At 35.8% G+C, this 27,150-nt stretch overlaps 1 protein-coding gene across 2 annotated transcripts in view; it reads left to right on the top strand.

Moving 5' to 3' along the window:
* LOC116560598 overlaps positions 1–27,150 on the top strand; it is a 582,130-nt gene that overhangs the window by 207,741 nt on the left and 347,239 nt on the right. For both annotated transcript variants that reach the window (XM_032292066.1, XM_032292065.1), the window contains exon 2: positions 8,767–8,824. The gene's annotated coding sequence lies outside the window, so the exon portion shown is untranslated. The remainder of the gene's footprint in view (positions 1–8,766; positions 8,825–27,150) is intronic.

Raw genomic sequence — 27,150 nt, 5'->3', positions numbered from 1 at the left:
CCTTTTTTCTTTCTCTCTTTTTTTTTTAAAGCTCCCCAGGTGATTCTAATTGCACAGCCAGGCTTGAGATCCACTGTTTTAAACAGCATACAAGTTCATCCTAAGTCTATAGGAATCACTTTCTCAGCAATCACAGCTCCAGTCACAAATTTCCAAATGAAAATAAATTATAAACATGGAGGGAAAGAGAATCCATGTTATGAAATCCCTCTTTGCAACCTATTTATACAAGGAATCAGACTGAGGCTTGAGAACAGAAGCTCTGACCAAGGGTTGTGAATATGAAAACAATGACCACCCTGGATGTCTTCCCCCTGCCTTGATTCAGAACAAGAACTAGCGAAGCTCGGTGTTAATGCACAAAGCCAGGCAAGTTACTTACCCACTCTGTTCCAAAATCATCATCTAGAAGATGGGGATAGGAATAGGATGGTTAGAAGAATTAAAATAAAAATATAGCACGTCTGATCTACTAAGGCATGATGAAATCAGCATTTTAAGATAAAGAATTAAAAATCACAGTTCTTGTTTTAGGCCAAATAGGCAAGCAGTAAATTTGTCTGTCATTGCTTTTGTTTGGCTATACAATGGATAGATTGAAATGAATATTAGAAGGTGTATTATGCACCTTGAAACCAAATATAAGTGACCTTTAAATTATGTTATTTGTATTTTGTGTTCTCTGTTCCAGGAGACTTTAAAATATGAATTCCTCCTCCTCACCTTCCCCTTCCTATTACTATTTTTTTTAGATAAATATGATGTTAACACAGCATATTAGTATATTGCAGTGATTATAGGAGAAGAGCTTTTTGGTGATACATATTCAGGAGCTTTGTGAATATTGGTTGTGGTGTAGTGAATGAGAAATTCCGTTTGAGCTGTGAGTAGCGCATCTCAAAGAATCAGATCCACTGCTATGGCTCATCTTACTTTGCGTTTATAAACCTATACATCTGTTTTTGTTCATCAGACAGACAGTGAATACATGTTTACTCTATGTACTTTTTCTTTAACTATGATTTTTTAATTTTAATTATTGGAAAATATCATTTATCAACACTAACTGCCAACGATTTATGACTTGCATATTTAACATAACTGTTAATTTATCACCTGTTATTTTTAAAGTACTAGTAACTTTACTGGTTCTCAAAATAAAAGAAATATAGCAAGTTTTATTCACCTTGTTTAGTTGTTTAGTGTATGTGCATATATGCGTGTTTGTGTGTGTTTTAACTTTTGCAGTAGTTTTTATCTAATATCCTGGTTTAAAGTCTACCACTGAATTGGTAGATTTATTATTATTCTTTTTAGAAATAGCATTAAAACTGTGTCAAAATTTTTTCTTTAAAGAAAGACGTTTTTCTTTTATAATCGAAAGATTTTTACACATACAGATGCTTTTAATCATTTAATTTAGATAACTTATGGTGGTGCTCTCCTTTACACTATAATCTAATGATTTCAGAGAAGAGCTGCTTTTAAGTGAAATGGGTAGTGTACTTTTTGACTTGAGCACATTTAGAAGCATTTCTTAAATAGGGACTTGCTTATGTTTCTATATAACTATAATAATGACCCCGGTCTAAGAATCTGTATATTTAAGTGATGCTACTGCATTAAATGTTGACCTCTCAAAAAAAGAAAAAGAAAAAAGAAAAAAACAACCAAACCAAAAATTATTCAAAGTGCTCTTACAGGAGTAAAAGTGTTCCACACAGTGTTCCTTCATCCCTTTGTCCTGCTCCCAAGGCTGTATCTATGAATCTTCATTTTGATTAACAGCCTGTCTCAGGAAGTGGGAGGCAGAGACTAAGAAGCTCAACTCTCTTTGAAGTGTGTGCTAAATGATTCACAACAGTGTGAATGAATCAATTTCTGTAAGCATTCCCAACCTTTTAAATATGTAGTCTGCCAAATCTTTGTTGGACTACATTCAATTTTTTTTAAAGCACCTTTCTCCATGACACCTCTCTTTACACAACCCACAAGTATACAAGCCATTTGTAGTTCAGCTGCAGTATGCCTGCCCCAGAGATACAGTTTTGGGAGAAACATTTAATTTTGTCTTTACATTTCAATGTGTTAATTCTTGCCTATTTCATTGTCACCATTGCCATTATTATTGGAGTTCATTTTAGTGGTCCCAATTATTTAAAAAACTGCCAGAAAGAAGAGAAACTGAATTTTGGTTCACCCCATTTGATTCACAGTTATGTACCCTACATGATTCTGAAGAGGGATTGCTTTATCCAAAATGGAAGTGAAAAGTATTTATTGAGTATTTATTACCTTGAGCAACAAATTTGTTTATACTTAGGTAATTATGCCTTTAGGCAAAAGTTATTCATTTCTTAAATGCATCACTGTAAATGATGAGAGTCTATTTTCAAAACTTATCTGAGAACCAAGTCTGATCACCAGATGGTATCACTTAATTAAGCGCCAGTGTCTATTCAGGGGAAGTTGGTGGCTATATTTCAGGGACAGTACCATCAACACTCAGAGGTTGTCTTTTATTCTGATAACTGGTGATGTTCTCCCTGTAAAACTATGAATTTCCAAGCTCAAATGTATTATCTTCATCCTTGCTTCCTTTATCAAACAAAGTTGATTTCCCATTTTAGATTTTTTTCTCACCCTTCACATCATCACTGTAACCCAGTCATCTAGGATATAAAAGAGATATAGTGGAATGGGTATTATGAACCATTTGCAAAGGCAATTCAAAGGCTCCTGTGAGTTCTCTCCAGGTCCATTTAAGTTCTAGTCTCCAGATGCTTGCATTGGAATCACCCATACTGCTTGCTAAATTAAGAGACTCCTGGCCTGTCCTCAGTTCTGAATTCAAGATGTTGGAGGTGAGGCCCCGGAATCTGCTCACCAAGGCTCCCAGGTGAAGCTTGCTCAAGTTTGAGAACAATGCTATGGAGTTTTAACATTTTCTTTTGATATCTCCATTCATTATTATAAGTAACCAACCAAACTGCATAAGCAGAGAATTCATTCTGATCATAAATTTGCTACAAAACCACACAATAGGAAGAAAAGATTGGCCATCAGGTAGTTATTAATACTGTGTATAGGAAAAGAAGAAGAAAGGTTGTTAGATGCAAATTATTTTTAAGAAATTTTTCATGAAAATTAAAGGATTCTCTTTAAGAAGAAAAGAAACTTAAACTATATTAGTTTTTGAAGATTTGTAGTTTGGGTACTATGTTCTCATATTCTCTTGTAGGTCATTCCTCTCTCCCCGCTCCGTCTCCTCTCCCCCCTCTCCTTTCCTCTCTCATTATGGAATTGTTATGAGGTATCTTAGAATTTTTATTTTGAATATTCATTGAATAACATTTTCTTTTTGTGGCAGATAAATATCACCTTAAGTAGCACCAAGAGTTTTTTGAGAGAAGAATCAGAACGCTGACCTAGACTTAGACAACAGTTAGTGTCCCTACAGTGTGTAATAAAGAATATCAATCTGTTGTATAAGAATTTAAGATCCTGTGTTATTTATGACAAGGTGCACGAGAAATATGGGATTGCTATGTTTAAAAAAATAAACTTATTTACAGTCTTTTAGCTTCTCAGTATTATAAAATATTTTTTCTTTGTCATTTTACATTTTAAATAGGTACAAATGCAAATTTAGGATTTCGTTTTTGCTCAAACAGCAGGGATGTTTCCTGTTAGGTGAGAAATGGAACAAAGATTTATTAAGCCACAAAACTCAAATGGGGTTTGGACAGGGAAAGCCAGTGCCTGGTGAGTTATACTATCATGAGAGTATTCCTTTTTATCATGTCCACCTGAAGTGGAAGCTTCACTCTATCTCCTGTGCAGATTAGAGTGGTTGAATTATAAACTTTCCCCCAGTGATGTGGTACAAATTTTGTTCTTTGAACAATGAAAGCCGGGTCACTATCTCAATGGCCTCCATGCATTACCTGGTTGATTTTCTGTGTACTGATTATTCTTTGGGTGAGTCGAGTTTGCTGTTACTCAACTATTTACATCATGATTTATTCTTTCCCCAAGGGAGAGGAAGACAGTACAGGCACTAATAGCTTTCTCTCAAGTGGGTGTCCCCGAGACAAGGATGCATTGAAGAGAAAGGGAGTTGGGAAACAGAGCATGGCATGTCCTTAAAGCTAACATCTGCTTATTGCTTACCCCACAAAATTGATGTCCCTCAAATCAAAGAAAGTGGCTTTTTTTGCCCCACCCTTCCATGTCAGGCAGTTTTTGTGTGGGTTGTGGAGTTTTAACCTCTGCAATGAAGTTGATCTTGCCAGGCTGAGGACAATCCTGCAGAAAAGGGGGCAGGTGGGAGCCTTTAGCTGCCAACTCTCCCAGCAGCTGAGGGATGGCTATACCTGGGTAAAGGAGTCTGAGTGGAGCACCAATAGCACCCACTTTTTGCCTTTTGTCTCTCACCTTTTTAATCCATGCTTCACTCTGTTCATTATACCACCATTCTATTCAGAAACTCTCAATGACTCCTCACTGCCTAGAGAACACATTTCTGAATATCGATTGCTCTTATCTTTTTAGTTTCCAATCTTTCTTTTCATTGTTTTGCTGTTCCCCCTAAGTAAGCAATCCACCTTAGCCCTATGCATGTTGCTGCCTAAGTTACTTTCCTTCTTCTCAAATGCTTTCTTCTTCATGTCTTGAAGTTAGAGTCAACAAAACTGTGATGTAGTCCCCATTCAAATACATTTGCACTTGGGTAAATTAGCCTCTTTCAATCTTAGTTTTCTTATCTGCTCTAGAAGGGACTGTTTAGCTCCTAAGTTCAAATGAGATGGTGGATTTTAAAGCTTTATGAAACTTTCCCCAAAGTACTCACTTGCAAAGGAACTTTTTTTGTATTTATTATGTCAACCCTTTGACATTTACCATAACTACACTTCGGTGAGGAGGCGGCATCATCGCTGGGCACACCATCTTTTTTGCAAAGGCAGGTATCCTTATGTAACCAGCCTCTATAATAGCTAATGTAGAAAGTCTTCCATGGGGTTGTATAAATTAACATGCTTGTTTGTAAATAACGAAGCTCTTGACAATTTCTTGTATCTGGACTGTAAAACTATGCAAAGGTGAGTTTGAAGCCCAAATAATTATAGTTGAGAAATCCAGGTAAGTTTAGTTTTACAGTTAAAATAGATATGTAGAAGCTGATGGTGATATACAATAAACAGTGATCAAAAGCTTACTGGAGGCCTGAGTGCAGTGGCTCATGCCTGTAATCTCAGCACTTTGGGAGGCTGAGGTGGGTAGATCTCCAGGTCAAGAGATCACGATCATCTTGGCCAGTATGGTGAGACCCCATCTCTACTAAAAATTCAAAACTTAGCTGGGCATTGTGGCCTGAGCCTGTAGTCCCAGCTACGCTGGAGGCTGAGGCAGGAGAATCGCTTGAACCCGGGAGGTGGAGGTTGCAGTGAGTCGAGATCAGGCCACTGCACTCCAGCCTGGTGACAGAGAGAGACTCCATCCCAAAACAAAACAAAACAAAAAACAAAAACCTCACTGGAAAAGGGAAGTCTTTATTAACAGGAGAGACCTCTAATTGAAATACATATGGGAAGTAAATAATTTTAGTTACCAGCATATTAGCAAAGAAGTTCCCAATAAGTTATCTCCCAATTATTTGCTTTTTAAAAAATTTATCAATCTACAGCCAAATAAAATATATTTTAAAAAGTATTTTTAATTTATTTGGACCTTTTGAGTTTGTGTTACACACCCTCTCTCAAGAATGAAATATTTGGGTAGGATATCTGATGGGAACTGTATGTCAAAGTGATCAGAATCAGTAGGTTCATGATAAAGGCAGTACTATTAGGAGTTATTTATTATGTTCTTAGTGTCTGGGGTTTATGCTTTGAAGTGTATTTCATCATGCCTCAAGGGTATTTATAGACCAAACTTCTTAGCAAGTCTGGCTTTCATGATTTTACTCTGTGTATTGGGCTTATACAAGTGGCTATTGAACACCAGCCAAGATGATTCACTTTTTATCACAAGATGGAAAACTTCCTTCAATATCATTCTATCTAGAGGTATCTGCTTTCTATTACCAGTTAAATACCAGAAATAAGGTGGTAAGAATACATTGAACATGTTGAGATAAATAGTTCAGGACTGTTTAAAAATCTGCAACTTGGGATTGTAATGAAAAAAATACAAGCGGACCATTTCACGGTAAACTTAGCTTACTTATTTTTCTCCTTTACCTTCCACCTATAACCCTCAATACAGAGATGGGAGAGGGAAATAAATTGTGAAAAACCTAGAGAATCTAACATAGTTATCTAACATAGTTAGCATTTATTTCCCCTTAAAACAGTTGATGGTTTAGTTGTGTTTCTCAGCTGAAATTTAGTAAAAGATAGGATATTTGGAATACCATATACAGGAAAGCATTGTTGTCAAATACATTATTGAAGCCGGGGAAAATGAAATTGAAACAAAGAACACCTGCCACTTTAACTCATTTTTAAAACGCAAAAAGGTTCTTTACTTGCTGACTGGAAATATTGTATTTTCAGAGAAGAGAAAGAGCTAATCTAAATAGGAGAAAATGTAATGATTCACTATGCAATGATATAAAATCAGAAATATTTTAAATTAGATATTTCAGTTTGTGGAGGGTCAGTTGGTTTTTATAAAAATGGTTTTGCTCATCAGGTGATGCATATTACTCTCAAATTGCAGTAAAGAGAATAAAAATCAGCTTGTCACTAAAAGATTTTTTTTTATTGACATCTTTAGCTTGTCTTCATGCCAGTAATTAAATTGCTAATTATGTGTTTCTGTTACTGTGGTCATGCTTTTATTACATAATTGCTTCAAGTTTATCTCAAATCACTAACAATATTTATTTAACCTTTTTGTGCATTAGATAAATTTTAATATATAAAAGCTTTGGAACGAGTTCATTGACTCTGTTTTGATTAGCAAAATCAAAGGAATTCTAACCTTTTTTATAGTTACATGAGTTGGTCATGTTTTCAGTGAGATTGCTTATAATTATTAATTCGAGCAATAGCAATCATTGAAGTAGAAGAGAAAAAACACAAAGAAAACTTTATAAAAACCTACCGTATATTCCAGAAAAATAAAATGATCTTTCTTGACATAATTGAAAATATAAAATTAATAATTTGATTTTTAATATATGTTCATGTTTTTCAAAGAAATATTTGATTAAGTTGTGGATAATTCATTTACCAAGCTGCAGCCACACCAAGCCCCGAATGTAGGTGTAATTTTTGTCAGTGTCTCAATGTATTCAAAAATTTTTCTCATTTGTTTATTTTATACAAACCATAAGAGACATTTTTCTCTGTGAAGATTGCCTCTTTATTTTATTTTGAAATATTTGTATATTTATTTCATTAAATGAGATAATGCTTTTTCTTATTAACATAATTTCCAGTACATTAAACATATTTCTCCACAGACAGAAGAGAGGAATCAAATTAAATGACAGCTAAATCACTTGCAGCAATTTCATCTGTTAAAAGAAATAAGTGTCTCTGTTTTCTTTGTGATCACAAGATGTGCTGTAAAGGGAAATGAAATACTAAAGAAAGAAAGGAAAACATAAAGAAATAATGACTGACTTATTGCAGTAATACCATTGAGAGAAGAAAAATTCACTACAAATAAAAGGAAAAATAATATAGTGGACTTGAAAGTTACCAAAATTCATTTCTTATTGATGAGTTCAGTGGAAGCCTAATACTAAGTAAACTGATGAAAAAAAATCAATGCAATAAACTATGAATGATGAAGTTGAAATAAATACTTTTCCTATGGAAGACCATTATTCTACATGTCTTTAATTTTTTAATAATTCATGTCTTTATGTTTATAAGAAAGGAGGCATTGTTGCTTGGTAGACTCAAAAATGCATGTAAAAAGCATCTACTAGAATCCCGTATTTAGTAATAAGTCCAAATGATATTGGTGACCTTCTGATTTTTAATATCATGTCCTGACTTTCACAGAAGTACATTAAGGGGAGGTGAGCTGGAATTTTAAAAGCCATGCTGACAAAAAATGTTTGTACATTTATACAGCGTACTTCCTCTATTGAGGACAAACTGCTTTCCAGAAAGATAATCTTTGGATCATAGAAAGCAAAGCTCAGAGTATATATTGTATATATGCATATATATAGCATGCTTGTGAAAATTCTGGGGGGGCAGTGATGTTAATTCTTGACAAAATCAACATTGCCACATACATGCACATGCATACGTATGCATGTGGGCATGTTCATGTCAGTCAAGTTGTTAATGTGTTCAAGTCAGAGCATACAGGTTACCTGAATCTGAGTGTTTGCAGGTGGGCTTATCCACTTATTTTCTCTAGTTAATTTAATCAACACAATCAGAAGATAGTCAATTAAGTAGAGAAAAAAAATCATTCCAGCCATTTTTGCTGAATTGGTTCTCACTGAATTAACCTTCTAATATAGTTAATCTTGTAGTCTGCTCTTCTCCAATGCCTCTTTCTTCCCTTCCTCTCCCCCAGTTCATCTACATCCTGACGTTTCACCCTCCTTCTCTCCCATTTATCCTCTTCTTGGCTCTTTATTGGATTATTCTTCTTTCCTTCAACATGTTAAGAAGCCTTTTTCATTGGCCCGTATTCCTATTCACTCTCCTCTCTGCCCATCCAACACACATGTACCTTACCCTGCCCATTGAAAAAAATACTAAAGCTGATTTTTCTTTTTTTGACTTACAGATGTTTGAAACTATTTGCTGAAAACATCTGACTGCCAGGCTAGGATGTGATGCTTAAGGTAATAATTGTGATTTTTCTTTTCAACTTTAGAGACCTCGTTATCTGAAAGCTTCTTGGGTGCCCACTTGGTATAAACTTTTGACCATCTCTTGGACTGTTTTCTCCTTAGTATACAGCCTTTGTGAAGGTGTGTGGGAGCTGCACAGCATGCAGTTTTCTGAGGAGTTGGGGGTGGGGGTGCAATGTTAATGTTCAGGAATTCTCTGTGCCCACTTTGGAAATACTTCCTCTTATCTTTCATTCAGGATGCAGGGGATAAGGCAAAAGTACAGGCCACTTGCAAGAGATTTTGAATTATGCATTAAGCTGATAATGCCCCAGAATGCAAGCTCATGTCAGTAAATAACTAGGCTGGCAGGAGGAAGGCAGTCACCTTACCAGTGCAGAGGATACCACATAGGGAGAGAACTAGAGGAAGACGAGGTGAAGGGTGAAAGGAGTTCACATCCTGTTAGCTTGCTCTGATGAAGAAGCAAGAAGAGTAAGTCAATATTGAAATTATTGTCTATTGCCTATCTGCTTTTAAATGGATTTAGCTGAGGTAACAAGACAATCTCTAGGGTAGGCCCTGTGTGTTCAAGGTTGCATGTGTGGTGGGGTTAGCCCTTCTGTGTAGCCATATGTAAAGAAATTCTGTCTGCAGAGAAATTCATGAATTCTTTAATGGAACCCACACATTCTTTAAAAGGGCAAGATTTTTTGTGGCGAAATTTGGCAAAATTCGTAATAGGACACTCAAGGTTTTGTTTTACCAGGTATTCTTTTCTGATTATGTTGTAGAAAAGCAGTAAAAGTTAAGCAAGTAGAAGAAGCAGGATTAAAAGAATACTATAAATTATGTCCCTGGCACATGATACAGCACTTCCCAATGCTGATGAGAAATGATTCTTTAATCTTTGTGTTGCTTCTCTTGCTTTAGTGAAATGCATCAATAAATGTGACTATCTTCTGTGAAAAATGAACAGTGGTGCACATGCTAGCACATACCTGCACAGACACACATGCTATTTAAAAAAATTTAGTCCTGTTTCTCAAGGAAATGGAAAGTATCTGGGTATGGGGGCCCTGGCAGATGGATGCTTGAATCTTTATAGTTTTTTTTTCCTTGCCAAAAAGAAGAAGGGATTTCATATGCGTTTCACCATTTTCCTAGTTTTAGACAGCAATTTGCAGTGCCTGGTTATGCAATCTGAAGCCTTTGCTCAGATTCTCTTAGCAAAGTGAACATTTGCGAGGCCAGTTCTATAGGCCCACATGCATATACACACCAGCAAATTAAAAATGGATCTGGGAAAGCACCCTTCTCCTAGGAGAGTCATATCAAGCAGTGTTTAAATTAAATAATTTGCAGAGTGTGGGGAATAAAGCTTTGTAGCAGTATCTGGAGGTTATCTTCCCTTGGGAAATTTCTGTCATTTAGTACAATCTGGTGCATTCCAATGAGACACTCACTCATGCATATACACACTAGTAGGTATACTTTATTTTACATCTGAATTATATTTATTTCTTTAGGTTATCTGCTATTTTATGTTTATGTCGGGGAGAAAAATAAAGAGACAAACGTCTTGTGAAGGGTTGAGGTCATTAAGATCCAAACAAAAACAAGGAAAGTTTATTAGTGAGCCAAAATGAGGGACAGCTGATTCTGGCATAAAGCCAGTTACCCCACAGCTTCTAGGGGAGCATGGCTCTGATCAGGAGACTGATCAAGCTCAGGCCACTGTTTGATTTTGCTTCTAGCCCATTGACTGATGGTAAAAAGGGAGCCATTGTTGTGATGAGATAATGTGAGTAGGTAAGCCACAAGTGGCTGCAATAGTTGATTTCTTGCTTCTTGTTTGGCTTAACCAATACTGAAGCTGAATTGCATGTTAAGGAGCTTGTTGGTTAGAACCTCATTCCATGTCTCTAGTTAATGCATTCCTCTATAGCTGAATGCATTCTTCGCCTAATCAGCATACCTGTCCACTTGTGGAGAGAATGAAGCCTGTCACATGTAAGGATGCTGAATAAAATGTTAACAGGAGAAGAAAGGGCTAGAGGAAGAGAGAGAGAGAGAGAGGGAGAGAGAGAGAGAGAGAAAGAGCACACAAACAAAACAAGAAGATACCCACCGCTGTACAGGTAATTTTTCAAAGGTCATGTTTTTAAAAATAGGGATAAGACTCAAGTGAAAATAGTTATTTTTTCCATTTCCAAGATTGTCTTTGTACCCTTTGGACTCCCACTTTTATGTAAGAAAAATCTTGCCAGTTACTAGTAGCCAATGTAGAAGCTGTACTTCTACAGTGTATAACACTTCAGTGTAGAAGAGTTACAGTGAAACTCTCAGTGAATCCCGCATTCTGGCCCCCCCAAGATCAAGGTGTTGGCATGCTTGGTTTCTTCTGAGGCCTCTTTCCTTGCTCCGCAGATGACCGCATTCTTGCTCTATTTCTCACGTGGTCATTCCCCTTTATGCACAAATTTCCTCTTCTTATAAGGACAGCAGTCACGTTGGATTAGGGTCCACCCTAAAGACCCCATTTTAACTTAATTAGCTCTTTAAAGCCCTTATCTCCAAATACCATTACATTCTGAGGTATTGGGGGTTAGGACTTCAACATACGAATTTCAGGGGAACACAGTTCAGACCATAATAACTGGACTTTCCAAAATAGTTAGTAGAATTGTAATTTTTAAATTTGTTTTTGCTTGCTTATTTAGAGATTTATTCCTCCCACTATCCTTCTCTTCTGCATTTTTATTAATATTGGACTGAAAGTAATTTATTACAAAGATTCTAAGTGGATGTATTTTGTTGTTTTAAGAAGTAAGGTTTGGGGAAAAAGATAGAAAGCTTATTTAAGAAAACAAATTTTGCTTGATTTTTTTTTCTTTTAAATTCAAGTCAGCTCTGCCGTGTTCCCTGACCTTAGCAAGTTACTCAGCCACATTTGCCTACTATTTCTCTGTATTCTGTGGATAATAAAAAGAACCTTTTTGAATGGTTGCTGGGAGAATTAATTGAGATAATACATGTAAAGTGTTTAGCATGTTCCCTGGATCACAGTAAGTGATCCGTAAATAGTATTTATCCAATAACTGTAATAACCACAGACACTTATAGAATTCTATGTTGTATACTGCTGCTGGACAAAATGTAATACCTTTTCTGAATTTCATTTGATTACAAACTTATTTCCTGCTTTTAGAGGGGGAGCTAGCAGCAGATTCTTTCTTAGAGTTATTTTAAGTGGACTTTGATAGAGGCTTGGATGGACTCAAAAAGTGTAGATAAAGCACAAACAGGCTTTATTGCCATCTCTTGTCCTTGCCAAAGCAAAAGAAAGACCTTTGGTTGATAAGCAGCATTAGAAAAACAGAGAGGAGTGAGTAGCTGGGGTCTTCTGATACTTTGTGGGTCACTAAGAACCCAAGTTTTTCTTCTCTGGAGAATCTCAACCTGTGCAGCATGAATGAACAGACCTAGCATGTGCCCTGTGATCTTGCAGAGGTGCTAGTCACCAGGCCCTCACTTTGTCCCCAAGAGACAGTGGCTTCCTAGCCTGGGAGGACCAAGCATATTATTGGACCACTGGATATTCAGACCTGGGATGTCGGACAGAGGTTATCCACAAGCGTTTCAAAATGTGTAGTCAAGAGCCAAACACATTCTTTGATTAAGCGTAACATTGGCAGTAACACCCAAAAGGCTGTATGTACTGAGGTTGACTTTTATCAGCCAACACTTTTAAGACTCCCAGGGTCAGGCACCATGGCCCAGGCCCATACAACACCTTGAGAGTCTGAGGCAGGAGAATCATGTGCACCCAGGAGTTCAAGACCAGCCTGAGCAACATAAGGAGAAGCCATCTCTATTAAAAAAAAAAAAAAAAAAAAAGCTGGGTGTGGTGACATATTACTATACTGCCAGCTCCTTAGGAGGCTGAGGTTGGGGGATAGCTTGAGCCTGGGAGGTTGAGGCTACAGTGAGCTATGAATGTGCCACTGTACGCCAGCATGGGCAACAAAGTGAGACCCTGCCTCAAAACAAAAAACAAAACAAAACAAAAACCAAAACAAACTAAAACAAAACCTCTCAGGAAAATCTACATGAAGACTCTGCCCTTGAATTTTAAGAGAAGTTGGGTTTTATTTTTTTCTTTTCTTTCTGAGACAGCATCTCACTCTGTTGTGAAGGCTGTGCAGTTGGTGAGATCTGAGTTCACTGCAGCCTTGACCTCCCAGGCTCAAGCCATCCTCCCACCTCAGCCTCTCGAGTATCTGGGACTACAGGTGTGCACTACTGTGCCAGGCTAATTTTTGTATTTTTTTTTTTTTTTTAGAGATAGGGCTTCGCCTTTTCATCCCAGCATACACTTTGAATTGGATACAAAAAAACAAGATGTTTGAGCTATGCTAAAATAATAATGCTAATGGTAAAAAGCTGCTATGTATTGGTATCTCCATGGGATACACTATGCTAGACTCTTTTTAATTTAATTGACTTTAAAAAAAAATTTTTTTTTGAGACAAGGTCTCGCTCTGTCACCCAGACTGGAATGCAGTGATCATGGTTTCCTGAGCTAAGGGATCTGGCTCTCTAGGCTCTTTATATGTCTTATCTCATTCAGTATTCTCCAAAACCCTATAAGACAGGTACGTTTTCTCACATTTAAGATGCACAGTGGAGTAAAAAAGACTTGCCAGGCTTCAATCCCAGGCATTTGGGCTGCATTGCAATCTATGACAGTGACTGGTACACTTGAATGGGAATAAGAATCCCTTGGAAGAGTTAAAAAAAAACCACATATTTTCATATTATACATAAAAATACATTTCAGATATATTCAAAATCCAAACTTTAAACACTATATAAATATAAACGTGTAACACAAGGTGATTTTTTTATAATTGTGAGTTGAGGAAGATCATTTTAAAGAACAGACAAAAACTTGTATGTGTACATTATATACAAATTCAACATCAAGTAGCGAGTTTTCAGAAAGTAATAAGATAAATCACACAACAGAAGAGAGTGTAGGATATGAATGAGCAATTAATAGAAGAAATAATATAAGTATGCCTTATTTTTTGGAAAAAATAGAACATGCAGTCAAGCTCAAAAAATACAAAAATTTGCCAGGCATGGTGGCATGTGTCTGTAGTCCCAGCTACTTGTCGGGCTGAGGTGGGAGGATCGCTTATACCTGGGAGGTTGAGGTTGCAGTGAGCTGAGATAGTGCCACTGCAGTTCATCCTGGGTAACCAAATGAGACCCTGTCTCAAAAACAAAACATAGCAAAATAGTATGAGTAGTCTAATTTTTTAATGTAAAGTATGCATACTTATAAATAAACCAAAAATGAATCCATAGCACTACTATCAGGACCCTTCTACATTTAAAAGTAACTACCTCTGTGGTGCACTACTGAGGGGATGGCAAGAGCGTTCTTCCATGTTTCTACGTGTAGTAAATGTAGTGTGTTAATCTGTTGCCAAAAGCTTATATTATGTTTTCATTTAAAATTTTTATAGTGATCCCCCAAAACATTACTGAAAATATTATTGACTTGAGATAAAGCTGGATCTTGGACAGTAGCTTGACATGATAGGTTTTCTGTCTGCTCTTTCATATTTTACTTGCCAGATATTCTTGGGATCTTCATATTAAGAAACTCCTGAGATAAGTCTAGGGGTTAATTGGGTTTGAGAATATTGGCAAAGGTGACACATCTCCAAAGGATTTAAAGGCAACATGGACCTTAGAATCCGAATGTGCCTAGAATGAGTGATTTCAGTTAGATTTTGCTCGAAGGTAAATTTTAGAGAACATAATTGTTTCCTTTACATTTCATGAAGACTGATTCAGCACTCCTTTTTAGCTCGCAGATACTCAGTCTCCTGTGATGATGCTATAACTTTGGTGGGTTTTTCACACTTGCTGTATTTCCTACACTTCTCGCTGCTGTTTATTTTAACTGTATATGGCCGGTGCACTCATTCCAAACTCCATCACTTCCTAGTATATATTTAATTGTTTACAGAGTAACCAGGGGGTTGGTTTAGAAACCTTATGACCGATTCTCTGCTTCTTGTTTGCTTTTACCTTTTCTTATTTTTCTTTTCTTATTGAGCTCCTAGAAAAGAGACATAATTACATTTCATATATGAATACTTTCTTTTCTAGCATCTATCCTTTGAAAGGAAGGGCCAGATGTGTGTATTTTAAAAAGAACCTCAAATTAATCTACATCACTTGGAATAATCATACCTGCTGCTATCGTGTCTTTCTGACATACTGGAATGCACACCAAATGTTTGTCCACTTTTCAATGAGACGCTTATTTTGTATCTTCAGATCTATTGATATTTGCTTAGAATGCAATTTCCTCTTGTATGAACTGTGGAATAGCATCTGTTTCCCTTGTCTGCTCAATAGTTCTATGCTGTCCCATTTTGCCTTCTACACCTTAAGTATTTCTTGTTTTGTAGGTCAAATTATACGTGAACTGTTATATACCTTAACGGCTGTGAAAACAATATTCTTTGGGGAGAAATATAAAGTATATATTTGTGGCTTTTCTGTATCTTGAGAGTCTTCTTTCCATTCCATGTTTTGGAAGCTCAATAAAGCCAGAGTTTCTAACCTTTGGGTCAAAACATACACCCTTGGTTATGTTTCTGTTGCTTTAAAAGTAGCTACAAGAATGAGAATTGTTATAAAGGGGAGAAAAGCTATTCAATAATTAGGATTCATCTACAACTAGGGCATTTTATTAATTATATATTGTAATCACATGGATAGTCACAAAACCAACCGTGCAAGTCTGTATTTAGAGATTTGTAGACAGAAGACTTAACGTAAACATAGAAATGTTAAACCTACTCAACTGTAACCTGCAAAGAAGATAACAAGAAGGATTCTGTTCTCTGTATGATTTGTGAACAATGCTAAGTAAATATTCATCATTAATATATAATAACTGTTGCTTTTGGCAGTTCACTTTTCATTTAATTTGATAATGTGTCCAGTAAATGAAGTGGTACAGGCTACAGTGTTTTACCAACGCAATTGCATATTTTCAATCATTGTTAAATGAAGGCAGCTCAAGGCAAAGCTTTAACCCCCACTAGTTTTGTGTGTGATAAAAAGAGAAGGCGCTATCAATCTTTATTGTCTGTCTCGCTTACTGTAATTGCATTCAATAGTCCACTGATTCTGTTGTCTGTGCTAATGTCAGGAACAGAGGAGAGCCAGATGCTCAGACTTGATCATATGCATCCAGTGGCCAGTTTGATAAGTTGGCAGCAAGTCGCTGGGTTTGATGATAAATTGTTAACGCTATAGATTATGAACAGCTGAACACTGCAAGTGTACATGGAGGAAACTTCTTACCTTGTTTTAAATCTGGCATCATGATGCTAGCTAAAGGGCATGTCATGTATTATTCAGACGCATCTTACACTGGAAATGTGCCAATGACTCATTGTATCCCTATGAATAGTAAAAGCAACAACAACAACAAAAATCCACAGTGATTTGAACATGACATTAATGCCCCTGGATTATGAAAAGCATTTTGAAATACTGTTTAATAGTTCTGATTATCTAATTCAACAAGAAGAAAGCTTCTGAGTTACATTTACATTTAATTCATATGAAGTCATGTTCTTCTTGGTCATTTCTGTTATATTAGCTAATAATGAGGAAGTTTTCTAAAAACAAATGGATTTTTCATTGGTTAAAACCCATGGCAGTTTGCTTGTGAATGGACATATATTGGAGCTGAGAGGTAAGCATTGTGTTGGAAATTTTGCCAAGGTTTTTTTTTATACAGATGCTGCTGCTGCTCAGAGATACGTAACACAGGCCATTTGTACAGAGTATATAATAGGTCTTACTTCTACTGAGCCCATGTAGACAGTTGTAAAAGTTCAGGGTTGTGGTTCTGAAGTCATTGGAAATCTCTTAAAGTTGCTTTAAAAAGCTGACATAACCATGAACTGTATGACATTTTATTCTAAAGAATGCTAAGCTGTTGACCACATTTTTAATAGAAAGTTCTAAGCACAGATGACGAATATTTCTTTATTTTTCGAGGAATTGCTTTTGAAGTCTCCGATCATTGTATGGTTTGGTTTTCCTAGAATAAATACATTAAGAAATACTCGACTTATGGATTGGTACAAAAAAGGTCTCTTACCTAAGTGATATGTTTCCTTTCATTAGATAATCAAAATTTTGTAATCTCTTGTGTGTTACTTTTTGCCTGTGCTGCCAGGAGACTCAAAACGCAATCATAATCACTTCTGTAGCTGAGTTTTCAGATATGCTTATCTCTTCATTCATTTCCTTTATTTTCCACTTCTTATTTTACCTTGTTTTTCTTGTCTCTCTCTTATTGGCAGGAGGGATATGTAAGGAAAATGGAGAGCAGAGTAAAGAAGGGAGAGAACAAACTTTACCATGACATTTTAAAGACAGAGCCCTGAGGTATTTAACTGTGTCACAGAAATAGAAATCAAAGTCTGTAGTTACAACAAATGTGAAATCCTAGCTGACACGGAAAGTCACTTAAACCTCTCTTAGAGTAATTTCCTTATCTTAAAAAAGTGGGCATAATAAAGTCATTTAATTAATAAGCTTTGGGTGAGGATTAAATTAATTAATATAAAATAAACATATAATAAATGTTAGAAGCTATGATAACAACTTTTCATATGAGCTCTGGAATATAAAGATAGCATAAATGTATGACCTAAATGTTAGAGTTTACTTCTGATGGCATCTGAAATTAAACTCAACCCTTAAAATAATTTCACCATAATTTGGAATACTTACTACAAGTTAAATCCTGCTTTACGCAAGCGGATATGTGAAAATCTTGGTTTACTCATTTGATTTTTTTCGAGATGCACTCTTATTTTAGAAAATATCTTCGACTTTATAAAATTCTTCATTTTAGTGTTCTTTGAGGTATCAGGCTCTTCTGTAAGAATGAGTCATTAAAATTTAAATTTATACAAGATTTGCAAGAGCATATTGTTGGCCTAAAGTAAGATACAGCTCTCTTTCACTCAACACTTGAAAGAGTTCAACCTAGATTAGCACTCCCTCCTTTTGGGTTTGTAGTAGTATTGCTAATCCTTTGCTTTTTGTGCTACTCCTAGTTTTCTCAACCTCAGTGATTGCTCTTTCCAGTATTCTCCACGTCCTGTCCACCCCTGCCTAGTTTCTAAATTAGAATGCCCAGGGACTTAGCTTGGGGTTCATACTTGCTCTACATACACACTCCCACTTGGTGACTTCATCCAGTCCCAAGGTATTACACACCATCTATAGATTGATGGCTGCAAAATTTCCATCTCCAACGTGACCTCTCTCATGGAACTTCAAATTCTCACCCTAAATGTATAATAAGCACTGAAAGCTTAGCTTGATTTTCCCCTCAGGCGCCATCTCATTCCCTAATCATGTGTACTTCAAAAAATATTACCGCCATGTGAAGTTGCCCAACCCAAAACTTAAATATAATCCTTTATTCCTCTGTCCTCGCCCACTGCACTAATCCGATGGAAAGTCCTGCTGAGACTATCTCTTGAACATATCCAACCTGTCCACTCTGTCTTTTCTATCTCCACCTTAGCCAATGTGCCAAGTCACCTGCCACTCTCGCCTGTGCCACTGCAATAGCCTCCTGGTCTCTCTGCTTCTTCTCTTGCTTCCTTATGACCCATGCTCCATATGGCACCAAGAGGGACATTTTGAAAAAACAAGTAAATCATGATACCACCTTCTTCCTAAATCCCTCCAATGCCTTTCCATCACACTGAAGATAAAGGACAAAGTTTCTGTCATAGTCTGAGGCCCTACTTTTCCAAGTCATCTCTTATGTACCCTCATTCCTACACTTCCGACACAGCAATATTGCTCTGACTCAGGGTCTTTGCACAGATGCTTCATCTACTTGGATCAGCCTTTCTAAGAATTTTAAAGGACTGGCTGCTTCTTGTCATTGAGGTTTCAGTAAATGCCATCTCATATAGGATTTCCCAAAACATGTCTCCATGATCTTTTATATCACTGTGTTTTGTTTTCCTCAAAGTTTATCATTGTCTAATTACTTTCTTATTGATTTATTTATTTTATGTATTTTACTGCTAACATGTGAGATTCATGAGAACAGAAACATTTTCATCTTGTTTACCCCTGAGCCTTCTGTTCTGCACATTGGTTAAGACTGTAGAGCCCAAAATCAGATTCACTAGATTTGAGTGCTACCACTGACACCTATGGCTATGTCATTTCACCTCAGTTGTTTTGCCCTGGGTGACTCAGTTTTACCAGGTGAAAATGGAGAAAATATTAGTGTCTGCTCGTTCTGGTGGGGGAATAAAGATCATATATGTAAAACATTTATGACAAGTCTGACATTCAATGGATTTTACCTATTTTCCTCCTCACTTAGAATTAAATTTCTCTATATAGTAGATATCCTATTTAAAGGTACACAATGATATTTTTATGTCTTGATGAATATTTTTGAATTTTATATATTTTAATATTGACTTTGGAAAAGATCTTATAATAAATATTTTGAGTTCAGAAAAATAATTAGGCTGGGTATGGTAGCTCACACATATAATCTCAGCACTTTGGTAGGCTGAGGCAGGAGGATCGCTTGAGGCTGAGAGTTTGACACCAGCCTGGGCAATGTAGGGAGACACCATATTTACAAAAAAACAAACAAAAAAAATTAGCCAGGAGTGGTGGTGCATGCCTGTTTTCCTAGCTACTCAGGAGGCTAAGATGGGAGGATCACTTGAGCCTGGGAGGCTGAGGCTGCAGTGAGCCATATTAGTGCCACTGTACTTCAGCCTGGGCAACAGAGCAAGACCCTGTCAAAAAATAAAAGAAAAGAAGACGATTATAAATAATTTGCCAAATTAACTCTGTCATAGGTAATGGTGAAATCATTTTTTTTGGAATAGCATTTTGAAGGTTGATAACTTTTTTTTTTTTTTCTTTTGTCATTCAGGCTGGAGTGCCATGGTACGATCTTGGCTCACTGCAACCTCTGCCTCTTGGGTTTAAATGATTTTTGTTCCTTAGCCTCCAGAGTATCTGAGATTACAGGTGTGTGCCACCATGCCTGGCTAAATTTTGTATTTTTAGTAGAGATGGGTTTAGCCATGTTGGACAGCCTGGTCTCGAACTCTTGGCCTCAAGTGATCTGCCTGTCCTCCACCTCTTAAAGTGATAGAACTACAGTCATGAGCCACCACACCTGGCCTGAGGTTAATAACTATATTTAATAATATAAGTATGCCTTATTATTTGGATAAAATAGAACATTCAACCAAGCAAAATGGAAAAATAAAAGTAATCTGTAATTCCTGATATTTTTAGGATATTTATACTTCCAGACTCCTCTGTGTATTGTAATATATATTTTGCTTGATACCAGCTTTCTGTGTTAGCCTGAAACAAAGGCTTATAAAAGATGGTTTATCTGAAAAGCTATCTCAAGATCATTAATATTACTGTTGTAAAGTACCCTGCTTTTTTGAAATTAATTATATTTCAATATTTGCTAAGTGTATGATTAGAATTAAAATTGACTTTTAAAACTGTTGTCTGAAAATCTTCTGGAACTTAGTAGCTTTTTTGTAGAATCTTTAGAATTTTCTTTGTATACATTTAAGTTTTCTGAATAAAGATTTTACTTATTCTTTTCCAATTTTAGCTTTTTATTTCCTTTTCTTGTCTTATTGCACCATAGAAGACCTCCAGTAAAATGAAGTGGTAAGAGTAGAAACTTTTGCCTTATTTCCAATTTTGGAGGGAAAATATTCAATACATACTATTAAATATGATGTTTGTTGTCGGGTTTTTGTTAATACCCTTTATCAGATTGAGATAGTTCTCTCTCTAGTTTTCTAAGAGATTTTTTATTACCATAAATGGATATTACATTTTGCCATTTTATCATTTTATCCCTTGCATATGATATAGGGCAGGGGAACCCCAAAATTGGGGTTTAGCCTGAGAATGTTCTTGGCTTCACCCAGGAAAGAATTCAAGGGTGAGCCAGAGATGTTAGATGGCAATTGGTGTTTGTTTTGTTTTGTTTTGTTTTGTTTGAGATGGAGTCTTGCTGTGACACCCAGGCTGAAATGCAGTGGCACAATCTCAGCTCACTGCAACCTCTGCCTCCTGGGTTCAAGTGATCCTTCCACCTCAGCTTCCCAACAGGGACTGTAGGCGTGTGCCACCACACTTGGCTAATTTTTTTGTATTTTTAGTAAAGATGGGTTTCGCCATGTTGGCTAGGCTGGTCTTGAACTCCGGACCTCAAGTGATCTGCCCAAATGCTGGGATTACAGGTGTGAACCACCATACCTGGCCTAGAAAGCAACTTTTATTAAAGAAGCAGTGTACAGTAGCAGCAGAGGTGCTGCTCTTTGCAGAGCAGGCTATCCCATAGAGAGCATGCCCAGAGTAGCAGCTGAGAGGCAGTCTGCCATGTATTTATGGCCACTTTTAATTAAATGCAAATTAAGGGGCAGACTATGCAGAAATTTCTAGAAAAAGGGTGGTAACATCTGGGTTGTTTGGTCATTGCTGTGAAAGGTTTAGTAAACTTCTGGCTGTTGCCATGACAATGGTAAACTGACATGGCACAGTGGCAGGCATGTCTTATGGTAAACTACTTCTACCCTATTACTGGTTTTAGCTAGTCCTCAATTTGGTCCAGTGTCTGGGCCCAACCCCCCGAGTCAATTCCCACCTTCTACCTCACATCTACTGGGAAGATCAAATGGCTTTTCCTGTTCATTCTGTTAATATGATGCATTTTATTGATTTATTTTCAGTTATGAATCAGTGTTAGATATATTAGGCATGATATATTGTCATAACCTTGATTATGATGTATTAGCTGTTTTATATAGTTTGCATTCAATTTGCTAATATTTTGTTACAGATGCTTGTGTATATATCCACAGCAATATCAGTCTATAATTTTTTGTTTTTGTTTTTGTTTCCTGAACAGTATCATTGCGAGGTTTTCATATTGGAGTTATGTTGGCTCATAAAATAAGTTGAAAAATGAGCCCTCCTTCTCTATTTTTAGAAAGAGTTTGTGTAAGAGTTATAATAATGTTTGATAGAACTCACCAGTAAAACCAGCCAGATCTGGAGCTTTCTTTGTGGAACAGATTTAAATGATAATTTAAATGTAATTACTTGATAAGTGGCTATGCAGATTTTGTTTCTTCTGTATCACTTTGGCAAGTTTTGTTTTATAAGGAATTTATTCATTTCTCCAAAATTGTTGAATTTATGAACATAAATTTGTAAATAATATTTTCTTAATATATTTTTTATTATCTCTAATGTCTATCAGTGATATACCCCCACTTTTGTTTCTGATATTCCTGTACTCTATCTTTTTAAAATTAGTTTTAAAACAGGTTCATCAATTTTATTAATCTTTTAAAAATCAAATTTTGGTCCTGTTATTTTTTTCTACTGTTTGTTTTTGAATTCATTGATCATGCTTTTATCATTATTTCCTTCTCTCTACTTGGGTTTATTTTTTTCTTTTTAAGTCTTCTTAAGATAGAAACTTAGATCACTGACTTTATATCTTTAATGTTCTTTTTTAAAATAAACATATAAAACTACACATCCCTCTTCAATTACTTCCATAGCTGTGTCCCACAATTATTGATATGCTGAGTTGTTATTATTCAGTTTGAATATTTTCTAAGTTCCCTTTATCAATTCTTTTTTGATCCACAGATAACTAGGTCTACTATTTAATTTGCAAATATTTGGGGATTTTCTAACTACGTTATTTTTACTGGTTCCAGATTTCAATTCTGTCATTATAAGAAAACAGGTACTATAAGATTTCAAACCTTCAAATGTATTTAGATTCATTTATGGTCCACAGTGTACTTAAAAAGCATTGTATTCTAAGTTGTTGGGTGTACTATTTTATAAGTATCAATGAGGTCAATTCTGAAAATATCCTATATCTCTATTATATTTTTTTCTATTTGTTCTATAAGTTTTACAGAAAGGAATGTTAGCATCTACAGTTAAGACCATATATTTATCTACTTTTTTCTTTATTTCTGTCAATGTTTGTTTTTAGTATTTTGGAGCTCTGTTATTAGATACTCACACTTTTATGGTTGTCATGTCTTTATGATGATTTGAGCCTTTGCTTATTATAAAATGTCCCTTTTTATTTCTAGTAAGAGTGACATGAAGTCTCATTTTTTGATATTATTATAGTGACATCAGCTTTCTTATGCTTACTATTTGCCTCATATAGCTTCTCAATCCATTTACTTTATGCTATTATCATGTTTGAAGTACATCTAGTATACATGTTTGTATTTGCCTTGTTTATTCATGCTATTTCTGCCTTTTAGTTTTTTGTGTAATTAGAATATCGTTGGGTTTAAGCCTAGAATGTGCTGTTTTTTTTCTATTTATCCCATTGGTTTTTAGTTATTTTGTCCACCTTTCTTGCCTTCTTTTGGGTTAATTTAGTATTTTTAAAATTCCAATTTAATTTTCTTATTAGCTTTTTTTTCCTGCAATTTTTTTTTCAAAATTGCTGTAGGAATTAAAATATGTAACAGCATCTGGCACGCAAAAATTTCAACTTTGTTTTCAGCACTTAAAATAATGCTGCTGCACGGAAGAAAATAGATAATATTCATTGAATTAATGACCACATTTATGATGTGATTCTTGAGTTTTGATAAATGCTTCTGATTTTTATCTATTTCTAATATTGATTTATGAAAAAAGAACTTTAACACCTTTTAGACCTGAAAAGAATTATTAAAATACTCATAACATTTTTTCAAATGACCTGTTAACAATCATATTGTCATTTAAATTTCTAAAATTGATATATCAAGCCTTGATAGTCAATTAATACAGGCAAATTAACCTACTCATTCTAAATGGCAAAGTTGCTATTTTCTTTCATAGAATTTTGAATGACTGGTAACTTTCTCATGACATAAGTAAAATTTGTTGACTTGGTTTCCATTAGCTATTTTAATCTTTTGAAGTCCTGAAAGACGAATCCTGTTTTTAGTTGTGACCACTGACTTTTAGTTGTGTCTGAACTCTTGATTTTTTAAAAATGTGATTTGCAGTTGTAAACTATGAGCTGTCATCCTTAACATGGTGCTATGTTGGGAATCCTGTGCAATCTGTATTGAGTATACATCTACAGAGTATTTTTACATTATCTTCTACCAGATGTCCTGAGGTGTATCCTGATCTGTGGACAGTTACTATGCCAGTTTCGTGATGTAGAAATTTCCAAATCATAGGACTAAAATTAAACCACATTTTTTCCACCTGCCCTTTGGTCATACATTTCCAGAGCTAGTTTTTTAGTCTTGTATTCCAGCTCAAGAGGGAATCTTCTGTGTCATCTTTTTGTACCAGTTGGTGGAATTTTTTGAGTCCACTAAGGATGTAGTCCCATGAAGTTCCTGATTTTCATGATGATATACAAGGAGGGGTTGTCCCAGTTTCCATCTCTTCTGAAACTTAAGGCTCTTTTTCATAGCTGAGCCTGTGTTGAAAACGAAGCTTTGGAATTACCAAGAAAGATCTCCATGCACACCTCCGTACAACCTTTCCCAGGGCAAGCATAGATGTTTTGCTCTGATTTTCAGGTTTTTCTTCAGTTCTGGCCCTGGGGTTTTACTTAATTTTCTTGCTCACTTGAATATGTATTAATAGGATGTTTCCACTGCACCTATTGTCCCAGTTACTTGAGAAGCTGAGAGAGGAAGATCACTTGAGCTCAGCAGTTTGAATACAACCTGGGCAATGTAGTAAGACTCCATTTATAAAATTTGTATTTATTTATTTTTTTATTTTGAGACAAGGTCTCGCTCTGTTCCCCAGCCTGGAGTGCAGCGGCACAATCTTGGCTTACTGCACCCTCAACCTCTCAGACTCAGGAGTTCTTCCCACCTCAGCCTCCTGAGTAGCTGGGGTTACAGGCATGAATCACCCAGCTAAATTTTATAGTTTATTATTAATAGAGACAAGGTTTTGCCATGTCACCCAGGCTAGTCTTGAACTCCTGGGTTCAAGTGATTCACCTGTTGCAGCCTTCCAAAATGCTGGGGTAATAGGTGTGAGCCACCACAGCAGGTCTCTCTAATTTTTTAAAAATTAGTCAGGTGTGGGGGCATGTACCTCTATTCTTGGCTACTCAGGAGGCTGAGGTGCGAGGACTGCTTGAGCCCAGGAATTTGAGGATACAGTGAACTATGACTACAACTGTATTCCAGCCTAAGCAACAGAGTGAGACCCAGTTTCTAAAATAAAAGCTTCCTGGTCTAAATTATTTCATATAAATAAGCAAAAATGCTATTCATGCTAACTAGCATGTCATATCTCTGCATTTCACTAAAATCATATTATCTTGGTGTGATAACTATGGTTAAGTAATGATCAGAAACTCTACCTCTTCATGGTATCTGAAACTAATGAGACATCCTTGTTGTGCCAAATACTAATGAGGGAATTTCAACTATTCTCATTATTCATAATGGTAAGAATTTAATATAATTTATTTCTCAATATTTTCCCAATTTTCTCAATACTTTATTTAATAATTCATCTCCAAATTTGTAACTGTTATTTTATTGTAGTACTAAACATTTATTTGTCACATTCTCTTTCTGTTCTATTGTCCAGTCCATAAATTCTTGTGTTAAAAATCCATATTTTATACAAATAAACATGGAACTACTGGAAAAAGTAAAATAAAAATAGACATTGTTTATGTAAATATTTGGACTCACTGTATTATAGATTTCTGGACCTAAAACTGTGAGTAGATATTCTGATTGCCAAAATTCTCTTGGGATCTTGGATGTCTTTGCTTCCATTCTAGAACTAAATAGGATTGTATTTTGTGATTATATTATTGTGCCATGTGTCATAGCTGTCATACCTATGGAGAACAGAAAATGTTTACATCTTACAAGATTTTGTTCTAGAGCCAGAAAGCAAAATAATGGAGTACCTTTATATAAAATCAGCCTTGATGTAAACATCTGGATTTACTTAGCAATTGGTTCATAGAACTGAAGTATAATTAAAAGGATAATTTGCTAGTCATTTCTCTCAACTGCAGACATAATCATAGAAATATAGGTTTTCCCATTTGGAAAGAGTCTTAAAGACTAAACCCCTTTTTGAGGTTAAATCCCCTCTATAATATTTCTGCCAAGTATTATCTAAATCTGGAATTTGGTATTTGTCACATACCTGTGTAACCCAGTGCTGTGTATCTAAATCTGGAATTTGGTGTTTGCCTCATACCTGTGTAACCCAATGATGTAAGCCCTGTTGACTCTTGGAGACCAGTTGCGTGTTCTGAGATAATAAGTAACCTTCTTCTGTTTGTGGTATGTTTCTTTGTCTCACTTGCTCTGAATCTTGAAGCTACTGAATCTAAGTTGGATGTCTCATGTGGCATAGGACGGTTGGGATACAATGCCCAGTGCTTTACTCGTTTTCACACTAAAAAATGTCTACCAGCATCAAGCAGTTAATAAGTTTGTAGGGTGTGTGGTGTGTGTGTGTGTGTGTGTGTGTGTGTGTGTGTGTGTTTGTGAGTGCATGCACATGTGTGTTGTGAGAGTGATAAGTAGTGAAGGAGGAAAAGGTCATTATGCTGTTTATGGGGCCTTTCACCAATTTCTTTTTTACTCTCTAAAGTTCACCTCATTCCCTTGAGGTTGAGACAAGTGTCATTCAGAAAACTTCCATACCTTTTTACAGTAATCCCTGTCTCTAGTCTATCCTAATTTTATGAAAGATTTACTTTCAACCAAGATTGTACTCAGTCTAAAGGAAATTCTGGTGAATATTTTTTTTCTCATCACAGATAAAATTTGTCTTTAAAGTACACCTACCTACATATACTGTATAACAGTGCCAATTTGAAATATGTAGCTTGCTAATTTGAATATCTTATATATTTGTGGTGAGAATTGGTGAAGACATTTAAATTATAATAATCCTGAAGATGTGAAGAGTTATCCAGGACGGAGGAACTTTGCATAGGTATAACCATTGCCGGGAAGCCTGCTTGACAGAGGAAGTAACTTGCTTGCAGGTTAGGGAGTGATAAACTGTTGTAAACTAAATACTCATATTCATTTAAATAGAGAATCAATACCTAAAAACATGTGGCCAGATATTTGTTATTTATTACCTTTCTTAATGTACATACATAAAAGACTAATCTGTAATTAGCACATTTACCT

Source organism: Sapajus apella, unplaced genomic scaffold (assembly GCF_009761245.1).
Source record: "Sapajus apella isolate SASKATOON/1434 unplaced genomic scaffold, GSC_monkey_1.0 scaffold26, whole genome shotgun sequence".
NCBI lineage: Eukaryota > Metazoa > Chordata > Mammalia > Primates > Cebidae > Sapajus > Sapajus apella.
This window is presented reverse-complemented; position numbering and strand designations above follow the sequence as displayed.